The 15467-nt window shown below is 35.1% G+C and overlaps 1 long non-coding RNA gene across 1 annotated transcript in view; it reads left to right on the plus strand.

Annotated features, from left to right (window-relative positions):
* The window catches only part of LOC127834906 (uncharacterized), a 43635-nt gene extending 28999 nt beyond the window's left edge, over nucleotides 1-14636 (plus strand). The window contains exon 2 of the long non-coding RNA XR_008028277.1: nucleotides 14116-14636. This is a non-coding gene — a long non-coding RNA (uncharacterized LOC127834906). The remainder of the gene's footprint in view (nucleotides 1-14115) is intronic.
* The last annotated feature ends 831 nt before the right edge of the window (nucleotides 14637-15467 follow it).

Here is a 15467-nt window from a genome sequence, read left to right on the forward strand (position 1 = left end):
TATTGAGCGTTTTAACAAGCACACAACAGGTCAGGGGATTGACGCATATTCAGAGGCAATATTTCATCAAATCTATAAATAGTCACTAAAAAAATGGCAAGGTTTGTGTTAAAGAAATAATTGAGAGCTTTTGTCGTAAATATTTACCAGAAAGTGATTAATACCAGTGTTCGATATTAACTTTTTTTCTACTTGCAAAACATTGCGAGCAGCTTTAATACCCACTCGCAAAATCAAAAACAGTCTCGCAAATTTTGCAGGAAACATAAAAAAGTTTGGACATTAATTTAGTACTATTAAAACAAAATAAAAAGTACTTAACATACACATTTTATTTCTGCAATCATACAAAGATATCAGTTCCTTGGACCATAAGGGTATTGTTTTCAAATATAAGTGTGTCGTGTTCACTCAGAAAACAAAGTTTAAGTGTCAGTTTGGGATATTGTTAATGGGTTTTCAAATATTGAAAAAAATCAGCTATGATATCGTGTGTTGAGTGTGACGTCACCAAAATACAAATCAACGGTTAACTTTGTTTTATCTTTCGTATTTTTATATCCGTCTGTAGGCAAAAAGAAACTAATTATGTTTGGCTTCGACGCCATGTCTTTTCAAGTTCAATGAACAAATGTGAATAGTCTACTGTTTCACGTTCTTTGTACCAATACTATCCGCGTATCTGTACTATAAGTATACCAGTCTACATACAAGGTGCGCGCTTCCGCATACAGGTATTCAGACGTTCTATAAATTGACCTATGGTTTAGCATTCATGACGTCGAGTGCATTTATATTACTAGTTTTTTTTCCCACTATTTCTTTACTCGCACAAAAATACTAGTGGCTTCAAACTTCATAAAAAAGTCATAGCGCACCAAATGACGTATGTTGACGCTGTTTTTCTTTGAGTTATAAGTTATAACGCACCACAGAATGTGAATTTACACATTAAATTTATAAAAAAATCAACGTCGGGAGGGTTGTCCCCTCCCGAACCACCCCTAGCAGCCCCGGGGCGCCTGACAAAAACCTGTGGAAAGCACTGCTATACATGTCTGAAATATGTACACTTAAGAATGCCTTACCTATAGTTGTTTAACTTTAATAATCCAAATTTTCCTTGTTGTTATCTGGTTTAACAAACCTAATCAAATGTTTGTTAAATCCAGTTAATGCTTTCTCCATTATTGAATAACCATTACTTGTAATTTGAATCTGTTGTTGTTGAATCGCCAGCTTTGAATTGAACGCGGGTTGAATGTTAATTTAAAAAAATCCGGCATTTACAATGTCAAAGGTCTTGACGTGTCAATTTAAATCTACTCGGAATATTTTTATCTTATCAAGGAAATGTGTTTTCTCAATGTTTATGTGTAGTATTATGACTTGTTAGTATAATAAATGAACTGTGATTCCAGTTTATATAAGATGGGTGTAACTCGTAATTATCGATGGATTAACAAACTGACAAAACTGGCTGGGCTTAATCAGGGCTCGAAATTAACACTCGCACACTCGCAAAATGCGAGTGAAAAATACCGATTGCGAGTTAAGTTTTAAGCCACTAGTAATTTTTTGCGAGTAAAGAAATAGTGGAAAAAAACAAGTATTATTGCTAAATGCGTTTGACGTCCTGAACGCTAAACCATAGGTCATAGAACGTCCAAATACCCGTATGCGGAAGCGCGCACCTTGTATATAGACTGGTATACTTATAGTACAGATACAAGGATGGTATTGGTACAAAGAACGTTAAACAGTCGACTAATTCACACGTGTTCATTGAACTTGAACATACATGGCGTCGAAGCGAAAAATAACTACATGTAGTTTCTTTTTGCCCACAGATGGAAATAACAATACGAAAGATAAAGCAAAGTTAACTGTTGAATAAAAAAAACGATATTAAATTATGTGTCCAGCAAAATTTGCAAGAATGTTTTTGATTTTGCGAGTTGGTATTAAAGCTGCTCGCAATGTTTTGTAAGTAGAAAAAAAAATTAAATTCGAGCCCTGCTTAATAATGGATCTACGTAATTAATGGACCTTTGATCAATTTTGTTTTTTCTTAAATTATTTTTGTCTATTTTCTTTAACCGTGCCGTCTGCAAAGTCTGCAAAAAACCTGCAATTATCGGATTGTCAATCGATTATCCATAATCACTGCTGCTAATTACCCAGTTAGTGTAGAGACAGTGACATGTGTATTTGAAGAGATGAGATAAGATAAACAACGCCCGGTGTATTCCTTCGATTATAGACCAAGTTTTAAATACTGAAAAATTAATGGAGCCATTTTATATCAAATCAATAATTATTCTGTAATTGATAAACTGTTTTCTGAGTTATTTATTTTAAAAAAAAAGTCTTTAAAGCTGTAAAAAGTTACTTCTTTATTATTTATGGAAACAACCTCAAATACATAAGGACTCAGGCAATATCTTTATCTCAGTGTATCACATCTGTTACTAAAGTATTATTACTATTGTAGGTACCATAGCATTTCACTTATCTATTGATATATCTATTTGATAAGCAGATGGACAAACAGAACTATTGTGTATTCTAGGGTTATAAATCTGGCCTCTTAGTTCGTAATAAAATGCATGCAGTGTTATGTCTCTGATATTGACAATTAAGCAAATCTGCCCTTAGGCTATTTCATATCACTCACCAAAAAGAAAATTACATTGTACTTGCTATTAATTTTATAGTTACTTCTAACTTGTTTCCTTTCTGTATTAAGAGAGGTTTTTTCCCTTTCATATTGAAAAGTTCAATTGGTATTCACATGAATAAACAATCCAACAACAAAGTTCTTGATTTTGCCAACAAATAATGTTTTTCAATTGTGGATCTACTCTTCTTTTCAATTATTTTTTTCTTTTAATAATTATTTCTTATTATGTTTTTATATTATTAAAAACTGTTCATTTCAATGTCTATAACTCATCAAAAGAGGCTTGTCTCTTGTCCTTTTTGTTCTTAAACACATTTAGCACGTATTAAAGTCAAAGTCCTTAATAAAGTTGCAGGTGTATATCTAATAATGGAAATGTTTTCAACTATATTTCTGTACTGGGGCTGGGGGACGATGTCAATTTTGTGATTTCAATTTCATGATGAATGGGTTGACGATCTTGATTTGCTACAGTATAGGAAGGGAAAGGAGGGGCAGCTGCCGATTGTCTACTTTCACTTTCACAATGTTCGATGTTGTTTTCCTCAGAATCCTGCTGGGTAATAACGGTTTTCGATGATTCTTTCTTAAAAAATGCATCGATACATTCAGTATTTTCCGAGTCCAAATGTTTTATTTTGTTTGTGTAAGAACGCCAATTGTGAGACATTTTTTTGTTTTCACGTTTATACCTTGGCTTGCACATAGCCCAGATGAAAATTTGAATGGTTTCCGGTAATTAATTGACGAAACACCCTTCTCACGCAAGATCGGTATCCAGTAAAATAGTCACATGATTATTACAATTAGTTGCCCAGTTTACATGACGTAATTTAAGAGCTGTAAATAAGAATAACTGGGATTCCCAGATTTTGTGTGTTCGTCTGGAGAGAGAGAGCGAGATCGTTGTACATGGTGTAAATTTGGATAATTGTCGAATGCCCAAAGGAAAAGTAAACATTTCTTTCAGAGTAAATATTATATTTTTGTGAAAAATGATATTTTGGTGGGGAAATTGTATTTTGGGGGAAAAATTCTGGTAGGGGAAGACGCCGAATATCGGCGTCGGCGTAACTTTCTTATTAAAAAAAACTCCCCTGAACTCATACACAGTAATTGACAGGTTCTTGTTGAATCAAGCACAGAATTATCTGAGCATCATAATTCATTAGAATTGAAAAAAAGTTCAATCAACCAGAAAAATCCAATGGACCAACTTTGACTTATTTGCAAAATTTTGAGAGATTGGCCTACAAATTGCATGAACAGGTATAAAATAGTGTGTATTAATAGCTTAAGACATTATTGGCAACATGTCTGTTTAATTTATATTATCAATATTGTTTAATTAGGCATGGAATATAAATTAAAATTGGGGGTAAAGTTCAATGGACCAGTAATGACCACTTCGGGAGTATTGAACGGGCGGTTTTAACCGGTAAAAAACGCGGGTTTAAACCTGGGGCGGTCGATTGTTGCCAACCCTGCTTGGAACTCGTGATGTTAACTGACTGACGCACAGGTCAAATTGCGTCAAAAGCGAGTCGGTTTTTAATTTGCTCGCGTCAATACGCAAAATTCTGCGTCTATTGAAATCCCTGCAAGGTATGAAACGCACTATATGCCTATTGGTGAAAGATTGTGGAACACTGGCTAGGTTGGCGCTAAGAAAAAAAAATAGCCAAATTTTAGCACTACGATAACGACCCACATTATAACCTTATTTGCTCAATGAACGACATAATCATTATCATGAATCTATAGGTATCAACAATGTTTTTTTGTGTTTTTTTTCATTAATAGTTATTTTAATGCACTGGCATAAACGGTATACAATGTTAGAACTTTTAGATAGATATACCCCGGTCTTTGATTGGGTGGGTCTTGCGTAACTCCTATTCGCCACCCCCCCCCCCCCCTTCTCCCAATAATTTTTGCCGCAGTCTGGTGCTTCTTGATTCTTGAAAAATACATTTACTGCAAAGTATTCTTGAATTGACATATTTTTCCATAGTTGCAATATATAATTTATTCAAACGTACCGGTAAGTCTTAAATACTGCATGTACTGAGCGGCTAGGCTATATTTAGTTACACATCGTCTGTTTTTACAAAAGCATGCTTTGCATGCGTAGAACTAGACATTGCAGACGACAGCAATATTTTCGCGCTCTTTCTTATAACACAGGTTTTACATGGCATACCGGTATAGGTGCATAGTGAATAGTTATTATCACATGGCTGTAGAAAAACGGTGTAAATCAGCTGCCCCCGTGTTCACAAAACGATTTTGAAATCGAAAAGCGATTTTAACTGACATCGATTTTCATTTTTGCCTATCAACTACAATGGAAATCCATTTTCAATGACAAGCAAAATCGATTTTCGATTGCAAAAATTGCTTTGTGAACACGGGGCCAGTTTTACAAATAGACATGATAAAATATACATGCACTGGATTTAATTTGTTACCGCATCAAATTATTAACGGGTTTTGTTTTTCACAACTTACTCGCTGTAAGGCGTAACAAAAAAAGTTGTTTGTTTCCGGTCAGGGTTTTTTCCCCACTTTTTGGGAAGATAGCCCATGGCTTTGGAATTGGGAATTTTATCGGCATTTTCATGAAAGTGGGAAAATAAATTCATTAACCTTTTTTTCCACACGAAAAGTCCACTGATTAGGGAAATACTAAATTTGATTTAACTCTTTATAATCATTCAAATTAAAAGAAAAAAAATCATATAATACTTTGTTAGATGTAATTGAATTAAAATTGAGATAAAATACACATAAGACTTCTTTCTAAAAAAAAAAAAAATTGGGAATTTTTTGCCACATTTTGGGTAAATAGTATACTTTTTGGGATTGGGAACATAGCCGAATTTCGGCTATAAAATCGTGCCAAAAAAAACCCTGCCGGTGGCCCGACCCTACCTAATTTTTTGCCGCCGGTCCTAATCTTTTTTGAGGCCAAAATTCGAAACAAATCGGACCGCGTATTTTTCGGCGCGCTCAATAAGCGTTCAACGTTATCGGCGCCGTACATTAAACTTTCAACATAAACAAGATGGCGGCGCCCAGCGCTAGCACGTCGAATGCAGCATCGTCAGTTCTTGCGATAACATTTTTCAAATGCAAACATCTGGAGGAGCAAAAACTAATAAAAAATGTTTCTCACTCAAAGCAGATGGACGATTTATTCCAGGAACATCACTCTCGAGACATAACTGTCACTTACACAGTAAAGTGTAAGACGGACATGTCAAAATCTACTCCTATATATATGAGGTCGATTTAAGCGGGGTAGCTTACGTCTAATTATTTGGACTAGTCAAAATCGGCTGAAAGTTTTGAGATCGAAGGTAGGCCTACATTAAAGCAGTTGCAAACGTGTCAATTTTACAGTATCTTTATTATTAAATATATTTTAAACAGGTATATATCATGTTAGAATCGGTATGTGTTTATTTATATGGTGCAGTAGTTTCGTATTACCCCACCCACTTATTTATAAAATATTAAAACTTTGTATGACTTGGGATAAAGTTGGGTGAAGGGATGGGGGGTTAAACTATGCTGGCATGGTCCCATGGGGAACCCCTGGTGCTCGATTTTTTCAGAGGGCTGGACTTTGTTGTTTTTTTTAGAGGATTTTTTTTCTTCAGGTATATAATTTTGATTTGTTTGTGAATAGCCCGTCTAAATAATTGTTTAGCCTCTCTTTATATCATTAAATTTCTGCTTTTCTGTGCTTGGTGTGATTTGATTTTGTGATTGTTTATTGATTTTTGTGTGTGTAATTGTATGTATATAATACAAGTCGTAATAAATTTTCTGTTCTGTTCCTGAAATTCATGGGTAGATAGACCCCACGCCACCAGTACATAATATAATCTGAAAATGTGGTCCTTTGGGAACATTAACTGCATCCAAGAAATATAAAAGCACATCCGGTTTGATTGGGTCTTTCCATGGTGATAATGTTAAATGCAACACCACTGGTGTTCCCGTAGCACTGCTTTTGAGGTATTTAATATATTATAAATAATAAATAATATAGAATACACTGCATGAACCCAAAGGACCAGAAAGTATAACAACACTGAATCCCTATAGACACTGAGGGTCAAGCTCTCTGTGACTTGTTATAGTTATGCCTTTTATTGGTCATAAAATGGTATATTTAAGCCGTTGCCAGAAGTCAACATTAAACTCGGAATTAAGGAAAGCAACACATTCAATATTAATGAACAGCAAGTTTTTATTTCATAAAAGCATTTAAATATGGTCATATAGCATTACAGACATCATCAAATTTATTGTACATACAGTTATACACAAAACATGAGAAGAAAATGCACCATGTACGACAATTTCTAAAAAAAAAATATTTTTAAAAATAAAATTATTTGCCTACCTACCTACCCTAATTTTTTTGGCCATGTCAGTGGAAACAAACGATTTTTTTTTTAGGCCTAAGTAATTTTACACTGCTCACCAATTGCAATTAACTCCTCATAATTAATGATTGTTTACAGTACGGTAAATGGGTGTGATGATGATGCCCAAAACCGCCTTTAATGTACTGCTTTATTTACCGGTTTTATCAGTGATTTTTTTTGCCCAAAATTACCGCTGATATTCGGCTGCTTCCCAATTGCAAAAAATGACGTTTTTTCCCAAAAATCTGACCAAAATTTCCCAAAAATCTGACCAAATTTTCCCAATAAAGCCAATAAGATTACAATGTCATTTAGCGTTAATTTCGCCGAATGACAACTGACTTACGAATGTTCACGAATGTAGCCGAATACGATTTTACGTTGCTATCCACACATCTCTCTCTATATTGCGGAGGATACCGTCGATAGTCGATGTATTACGATTGTTAATGCCTGTTTTTAAACACGTCCAAGATGGTGGCAAGCAAACGAGAAGTTTGCGATGAGCAGCGAAAATGATAAATAACACTAAAATTAACAGCGGACATCACATGGTTATTACAGCGATTTTCCTTGTCCAATTGGGAAAAGTACCCGTACCGGTCCAATTGGGAAAAATCGAGTCGTGAAAACATCAAAATTGGGAAAATCGAGTCGTGAAAACCTCAAATTGGAAAATTGGTGTATTTGATTTTTTGCTCCCAAATACTTTAAAATTGATAACCAAGTGTTTTCAAGCTGTTAATATTATATAAACCTAGGTTCAAGCTATAGAGCTGCAAAGGGAAACTAACTAAATGTTGCTTTAAAAAAAAAAAAATTTTTTTTTTTTTTTTTTTTTTACCTTTAATTGGGAATTTAAGGACAGCAATTGGGATATTTGTATTTTTTTCGTAATTGGGAAAGTGCCGTTTACCGGTACTTTATAAAGAAGGAGGAAAATCGCTGTATTAGGAGATAATTTAATGTGTGTGTCAATTAACGCAAAATAGTACGTTTGAGATGAACAACAACAAATATTTATTAGAAATCTTCACAGTGAATGTGCGTCACGGAAATCTGTGTTGGGAAATTGGAGTTAGTTTACTCACAAAGTTAAAGCATTTAAGATGGGTATCGTTCGAAAATGGAAAGAGACAAACATGATTTGATTTATATGTTAGTGGATCTGTGTATAATCAGATTCATATGCATATTCTGCTTTATTATGTTTGTCACGCTGTATAGTTTGGTGAAATGACATTGAACTGAGGATGTCAATTGTGCAAGATATTAAAAGGTAAACAAATGAAATGTATTATTTTAGCTCCATTTAATACAACATTAACACAGCAAGAACACTTAAGCATGTTTGTTAATATTTGTTAATGTTTTCACCATATCATATTTTACTTAAAAAAACATCCTGAATTTAATTCATACTCTTAAAGAGATTATGATTAAATCATAATGGTACATATATATTGAAGAATCTATAGATTATGGCAAGTTTAATATCCATGTGGAAGGATATTAGCTAAACGTTGTAAGAAGACATTAAAGCAACACTTTATAATATAAAAATGCTGTCAAACATGAACTTAGCAATTTTTATTCTGTTCTTATAATCATATTTATAATGTTTCCCAATTTCATGGTTTATTGCGCTATTTTTCCCAATTTCATGGTTTATTGCGCAAATTTTCCCAATCCAAATACCACAGGCTGTAACAAAAAAAGCAAAAAAAATCACTGTTTATATCACGTATTAATGCTACAACTGTGATTCATTGTTAATAAACCTGCGATAAACGCTTACTCTGTGACACACGTCAATAAAAAATAATAATCACTATATAACTCCGCCTCCATAAACATTCTCGTAACCGATTGGACTTTAAATATCACAGTTTCAGTTTGGCGACTGGAAAGTTACCCGAAAATTTCCCGTGATGCATCTGGCAGCATACATGACTGTGTTATGTGGCTTGAATATACGATCCGGTTATCTCTTATCAATGGACTATCTATTACCACCTGTAGCTTTTATGGCGATTACATTTGGAAATCGGTACCGTGTTCTCTTTAAAAGTAAGGAATATTATATACTAACATATAGAGAAATATCATGTTTTTTTTAAATCGCCATTTTCATTCACATTTTTAACTTTAATCGCCAGCTGAAAGATTCAATCGCCTTTGGCGATTTTGGCGATCGGAAACGCTAACATAGACTGGACGTGACCTTTTTCATCAAAAACACACATGTTCCCATGCAGTTGCTGCTAAAATCCAACTGGATTCGTTAAAAGACAGTAAAAGCAACGAGATTACACTACTAACCGATCTCATGCTCGGCTAATAACTTTAATATTCAATTAAATTTGACTTTCTCGCTACATGTCTGTGCTTGCTGTCATATTTTGTCGATCAAATACTCGGTTCTAAAACGCCATATCAGTGGCCAACACAATGAGAACAACCAACCAGAAGAAGCGTTATAAAATTAAAATGGTGTACATGTGTAGATGAAACACAGAGTGACATATAGCGAGAAAGTCAAATTTAATTGAAATTTGGTCCAGTATTTTTTATATTTCAAAAATTGAAATGAAGTGCCAAGTGAAAAAAATCCCTTTTCTTCCCGATTTTTGAAGTTGTCTTCCCTTAAAGTACAAAACATGTCTTCTCCATAATTCCATATGGTATTGTTTGTGATGTGTGCCATTACCACATTACCACAGTTATACATGTAGATATAAACCTATAATTTTTTTTCCAATAGATCCAAAACAATTATGAACAACAACAGAACTGGAAGTGCCCGCGGGAGACCAAAGAAACGACAGTTTCAACACAAAAAGGTAAGAATAGTATTAATTGAGAACAGCGCTTTTTCTGATTTTTTGAAGCAGCCATTGCCCCCTCACTTTGTGAAAAAAAATAGTAGTGCATATTGCTGCAAAGATTCGATCCGATGCATTGAAAATCGGTTTTAAATACGTTGATTCGGTATCGATACCAACCCTACCAAATTCGATTCAATTCTTAAACATATAGAAATAGATACATTAAGCGCGCTGTACTCTTGACTATTTGATACAAGAAGGTATAGGTTTTATCTTTACCTGTAATTACGATGTTTGCAATTGTTACTTATTACTTTAGTCATCCAATCAATAAGTGCATTACGGTCTACATTACGGAAAAAGCGTCTAAATGGCTGTAAAAGCTGTGGCCGACAAATTTAAATTATCAGATGCGCCTAAGAAGCTAAATTCAAAAGTGTGGCAGTATTTTGGGTTTCGGGATGGTAGCCCTCCTGATAAAGCTACTTGTAAACTGTGCTTCACGGACGTGGCGTACCCCAAGTCCAGCTCAACCACTAATCTAATGCAACATGTCAAACGCAAACATAACGTTGATTTAGCAGGAGGTAGCACCAGCCAACTACTCAAGTCGCCAGCCTTATTATTATTTATTTATTGTCCCCTACCGGTTTCACCGGAGGGGACTTATGGTTTGCGCTCCGTCTGTCAGTCAGTCACACTTTTCTGGATCCTGCGATAACTTGAAGAAAAGTTCTTAATATTTTTTCATGAAACTTGAAACATGGATAGATGGCAATATGGACATTATGCACGTCATTTCATTTTGTTCCTACGTCAAAAATTCTGGTTGCTATGGCAACAAATAGACTAGAAATACTTCTGAAAATGGTGGTTTTCTGGATCCTGCGATAACTTTAAAAGTTCTTAATATTTTTTCATGAAACTTAAAACATGGATAGATGGCAATATCGACATTATGCACGTCATTTCATTTTGTTTCTACGTCAAAAATTCTGGTTGCTATGGCAACAGTTTTTAAAACACTGTTGAACCAACCAAACTATATCTAACAAACACACAAATGCCCAAGATACATGAATCTAGGTATGCAACACATTTGAACAGAAATGTTTATTTTGAGGCAGAATAGTCAATATATGATAAAACTAGGTTGAAAGATGAAGTGAATCGAAACAATCGGTATCGGACTGTCTGAAATCGAATCGAGCTGTTGGTGAATTGTTGCAGCTCTAGTAGTGCATTTTTCAAAATTAAAAAGTGAGTCGCAAACTTCTGAAAATTGTGGGGAAAAAACAAGTCACGAACTTGTACACATTGTGAAATTCAGATTGTTAATAAAAAGAATAGTAAAAAAATGTTTAATTCTTGCATCATGTTAAAATGTCTTAAAATAATGTATTAAAATACTAGTTTTATTGTCTTGACACGTTCTTTTAACAAAGAACCACTTACATCCAGATAAACAATATTCTCACTGGTAAATATCTAAAACCATACAAAAGCCTAACTACTGTCAAAATCTAAAGCTGCAGTCTCTCTTAGGTATAATATTAACTCGAACTGTAATTTTTAATTGTGAAATGTCAGTTTTTGACAGTTTTTAGCCTAAAATGTCCCATTTTCACAGTTTTTTTAGCTCACCTGATTGCTCAGGTGAACTTTTGTGACCTGTCTTTGTCCGTTCACATTTGTTCGTAAACACTCTAGAGGCCACATTTCTTGTCCGATCTTCATGAAACTTGGTTAAAAGCTTTGTCCCAATGAAATCTCGGTAGAGTTCCGAACTGGGTTGTGCCGAGTCAAAAACTAGGTCACTAGGTCAAAAAAAGAAAAACCTTGTACACAGTGTAGAAGTCACATTTCATGCCCAATCTTCATGTAACTTTGTCAAAATGCGAATAATGAATAAGAATAGTCCACAGCCGTATTCGAGTAATTCGAATATTCAAATGAGACATTACAGCCCTACTGACAGTACATGTATCTGTTAGTCCAAGTGTCTTGCCTTTTAGAATTAAAGAAATTTGCCCAATATGCCTTGTCTGGAAAAATGTTTTCGGTCAGGATTTTTTTTTTTCGTCTGGTAAAAAGTCAAAGTTAACCAGACCAAATGTCCTGTAAAATGTGGGATACTTTCGGAAAAACTGAAGAATGTCCATGACGGTGCTATTCAAGTCTTAAGATTGACATTTTTAATGAAGATTCAGCGATTTTCCTCCTTCTTTATAAAGTACCGGTTAACGGTACTTTCCCAATCGAGTGAAAATTCCCAAATTCCCAATCGGCATCTGAAAAAATCCCAATCGACGTCCGATTTTTTTCTCAAAACGATCAAAAGTTTCGTAACAAAACCCAACTTTCGGCGAGCGAACAAAGAAAATCGTATAGTTGTGTGTAACCACACGCTCGATTAATATCGGGTTTTATTATTCAGCGCGTTCAATCAATAGAGTCGTTACTGTTTGCTGTTCTTTTGTCAGGCAGCCAGCGTACTGTTTGACGTCTGTTTGAAACCTTATCGTAGTTTGAAATGCCCTCCAGCACTGCCTCTGTGGAAAGGTTGTTCAGTCTAATGAACAATCTTTGCACGACCAATCGGAACCGTCTATCACAGGACACATTGACAGCTTTAATGATGCTGTGCAGAGAGGGATGCCAGCAACTGAGTGATGATCAAACATCAAAGATTGTTGAAATTTTCAAAAAAATGAAAGAGAGAGACATTGCTTTATAAGAGATTAAATCAACTAGTAATTGATTTTGTGTCTTCTATATAATAATTTGTTATTTATATCAACTTTATTACTTTAAGTAATGGTCATTAAGGCATGACTGCAAATGATTATTTTAATGGGTATGTTCAATTAAGTTTGAACTGTATGATGTATTCAATAAGACCCAAACTTCACGACGTGATTTTCCCAATTTAAGGATTTCACGACTCGATTTTTACCAATTTTGAGGTTTTCACATCTCAATTTTTCCCAATTGGACCGGTATGGGTACTTTTCCCAATTGGACAAGGAAAATCGCTGAGATTACTGTGTTGATGTGCATGGTTGTTTTTGGATTATAAAAATGAAAGACACTATTATCTAAATACCGAGTGAAATCGGAATTTTTCATGTGTAACTGTATTTTTATGCGGTATATTGCTTTGCACATGTCGGTCAGTCGGTCCGTCCACCAGGTGGTTTCCGGATGATAACTCAAGAACGCTTGGGCCTAGGATCATGAAACTTCATAGGTACATTGATCATGACTCGCAGATGACCCCTATTGATTTAGAGGGCAAAGGTCAAGGTCACGGTGACCCGAAATAGTAAAATGGTTTCCGGATGATAACTCAAGAACGCATACGCCTAGGATCATGAAACTTCATAGGTAGATTGATCATGACTCGCAGATGACCCCTATTGATTTTGAGGTCACTAGGTCAAAGGTCAAGGTCACGGTGACCGGAAATAGTAAAATGTTTCCGATTGATAACTCAATAACGCATACGCCTAGGATCATGAAACTTCATAGGTAGATTGATCATGACTCGCAGATGACCCCTATTGATTTTAAGGTTAAAGGTCAAGGTCATGGTGACCCGAAATAGTAAAATGATTTTCGGATGGTAACTCAAGAACGCATACTCCTAGGATTATGAAACTTCATAGGTACATTGATCATGACTCGCAGATGACCCCTATTGATTTTGAGGTCACTAGGTCAAAGGTCAAGGTCACAGTGACCAAAAATAGTAAAATGGTTTTCGGATGATAACTCAAGAACGCATATGCCTAGGATCATGAAACGTCATGGGTAGATTGATCATGACTCGCAGATGACCCCTATTGATTTTGAGGTCACAAGGTCAAAGGTCAAGGTCACGGTGGCCCGAAATAGTAAAAAGGTTTTTTGGATGATAACTCAAGAAAGCATATGCCTAGGATTATGAAACTTCATGGGTAGATTGATCATGACTCGCAGATGACCCCTATTGATTTTGAGGTCACTAGGTCAAAGGTCAAGGTCACGGTGACCCGAAATAGTTAAATGGTTTCCGGATGATAACCTAAGAACGCTTACGCCTAGGATCATGAAACTTCATAGATACATTGATCATGACTCACAGATGACCCATATTGATTTTCAGGTCACTATGTCAAAGGTCAAGGTCACGGTGACCTGAAACAGTAAAATTGTTTCCAGATGATAACTCAAGAACGCTTTTGCCTAGGATCATGACACTTCATAGGTACATTGATCATGACTCGCAGATGACCCCTATTGATTTGGTCACTAGGTCAAGGTCACAGTGACAAAAAACGTATTCACACAATGGCTGCCACTACAACGGACAGCCCATATGGAGGGCATGCATGTTTTACAAACAGCCCTTGTTACTGTAAACTTTATATGTATGTATTCATGAAAATATGTTTGAAAAAAACAAAAGTTCCATGTATGGCATAATAATTTTCCAACTGAAGTCACACATGTTTGACCAGAAAAAAGTTTTTGATAGCATTTGAAATGTATTTGCATTTAATCATTTGTATTATGCATGTAACAAAAATTACAATTAATAAAATATATCATCAAAGCCTTGATCCCAGCAATTTTTTTGTCCTGAGCGCATCTCTCATTTGGAGCAGCAAGATAACAAAATGAAGTCAATAATTTCTGTCATACTTAATGTTGCAGGAAGAAAGACCAGATGATGTTTTTAAGAAGGATAAGTATGTGGATGTTCATTCTACCACACAGGAAAGTATACAAATATCCAATGCTAATGCAAATGCTAGTAAAACAACAACAAAAAAATTAACTTTAGAGAATTTGCTTTCTCTTGGCCCAATTAATGTTTTGTCTGTCACAACTGATTTTGGTCAACAAGATTCTGTTGTTGGACCCTGGGAGTATATAAATGCAAACAACTCTATCATTAAGTATACCATTCAAGGCTCAGACATCAGTCAATCAATTCGACTTGATCATATGTTAACAAGAGGAATACCAATTACACAAAAATCATCTCTAGCTTTCCGTTGGTATTCATGGATTCGTTTGAAGGCCATTGCAAATCAAAAAAACTTGCCAATAAACTCAGTGCTGACGAATGAGGGTCAATTTTTGTCACTTCTTCATCAAGTCAATCTTTATTACACTAGGAGTCCCAATGCTTGTAGAGATGAAGGTTTGGAGCCTAATCGTGGACCACAATCCCATGAAGATGCTTTCAACTTAGAGCGCGTTCATTATTATGGAAAGGGCACTGTAAAATATTACAGAAAAACAACTTTCTTGCAGCTTGTAGCACACAAATATGGAGAAAATGTAAAGGCTGAATATTTGGTACAACCAACTACACACCTCATAAGTGGCGCAGACTTTGAGGAAATTTTGAAAGACGTTCATTCAGAACTTGCCCACAATTATTCAAGACACATTAAGCTGTTAGAAAACTTTGCTGGGCCTCAATGTGATGAGGATCGTTTAAATCATAAGAGGATCAACTAT

Source organism: Dreissena polymorpha, chromosome 1, assembly GCF_020536995.1.
Source record: "Dreissena polymorpha isolate Duluth1 chromosome 1, UMN_Dpol_1.0, whole genome shotgun sequence".
NCBI classification, from domain to species: Eukaryota; Metazoa; Mollusca; class Bivalvia; order Myida; family Dreissenidae; genus Dreissena; species Dreissena polymorpha.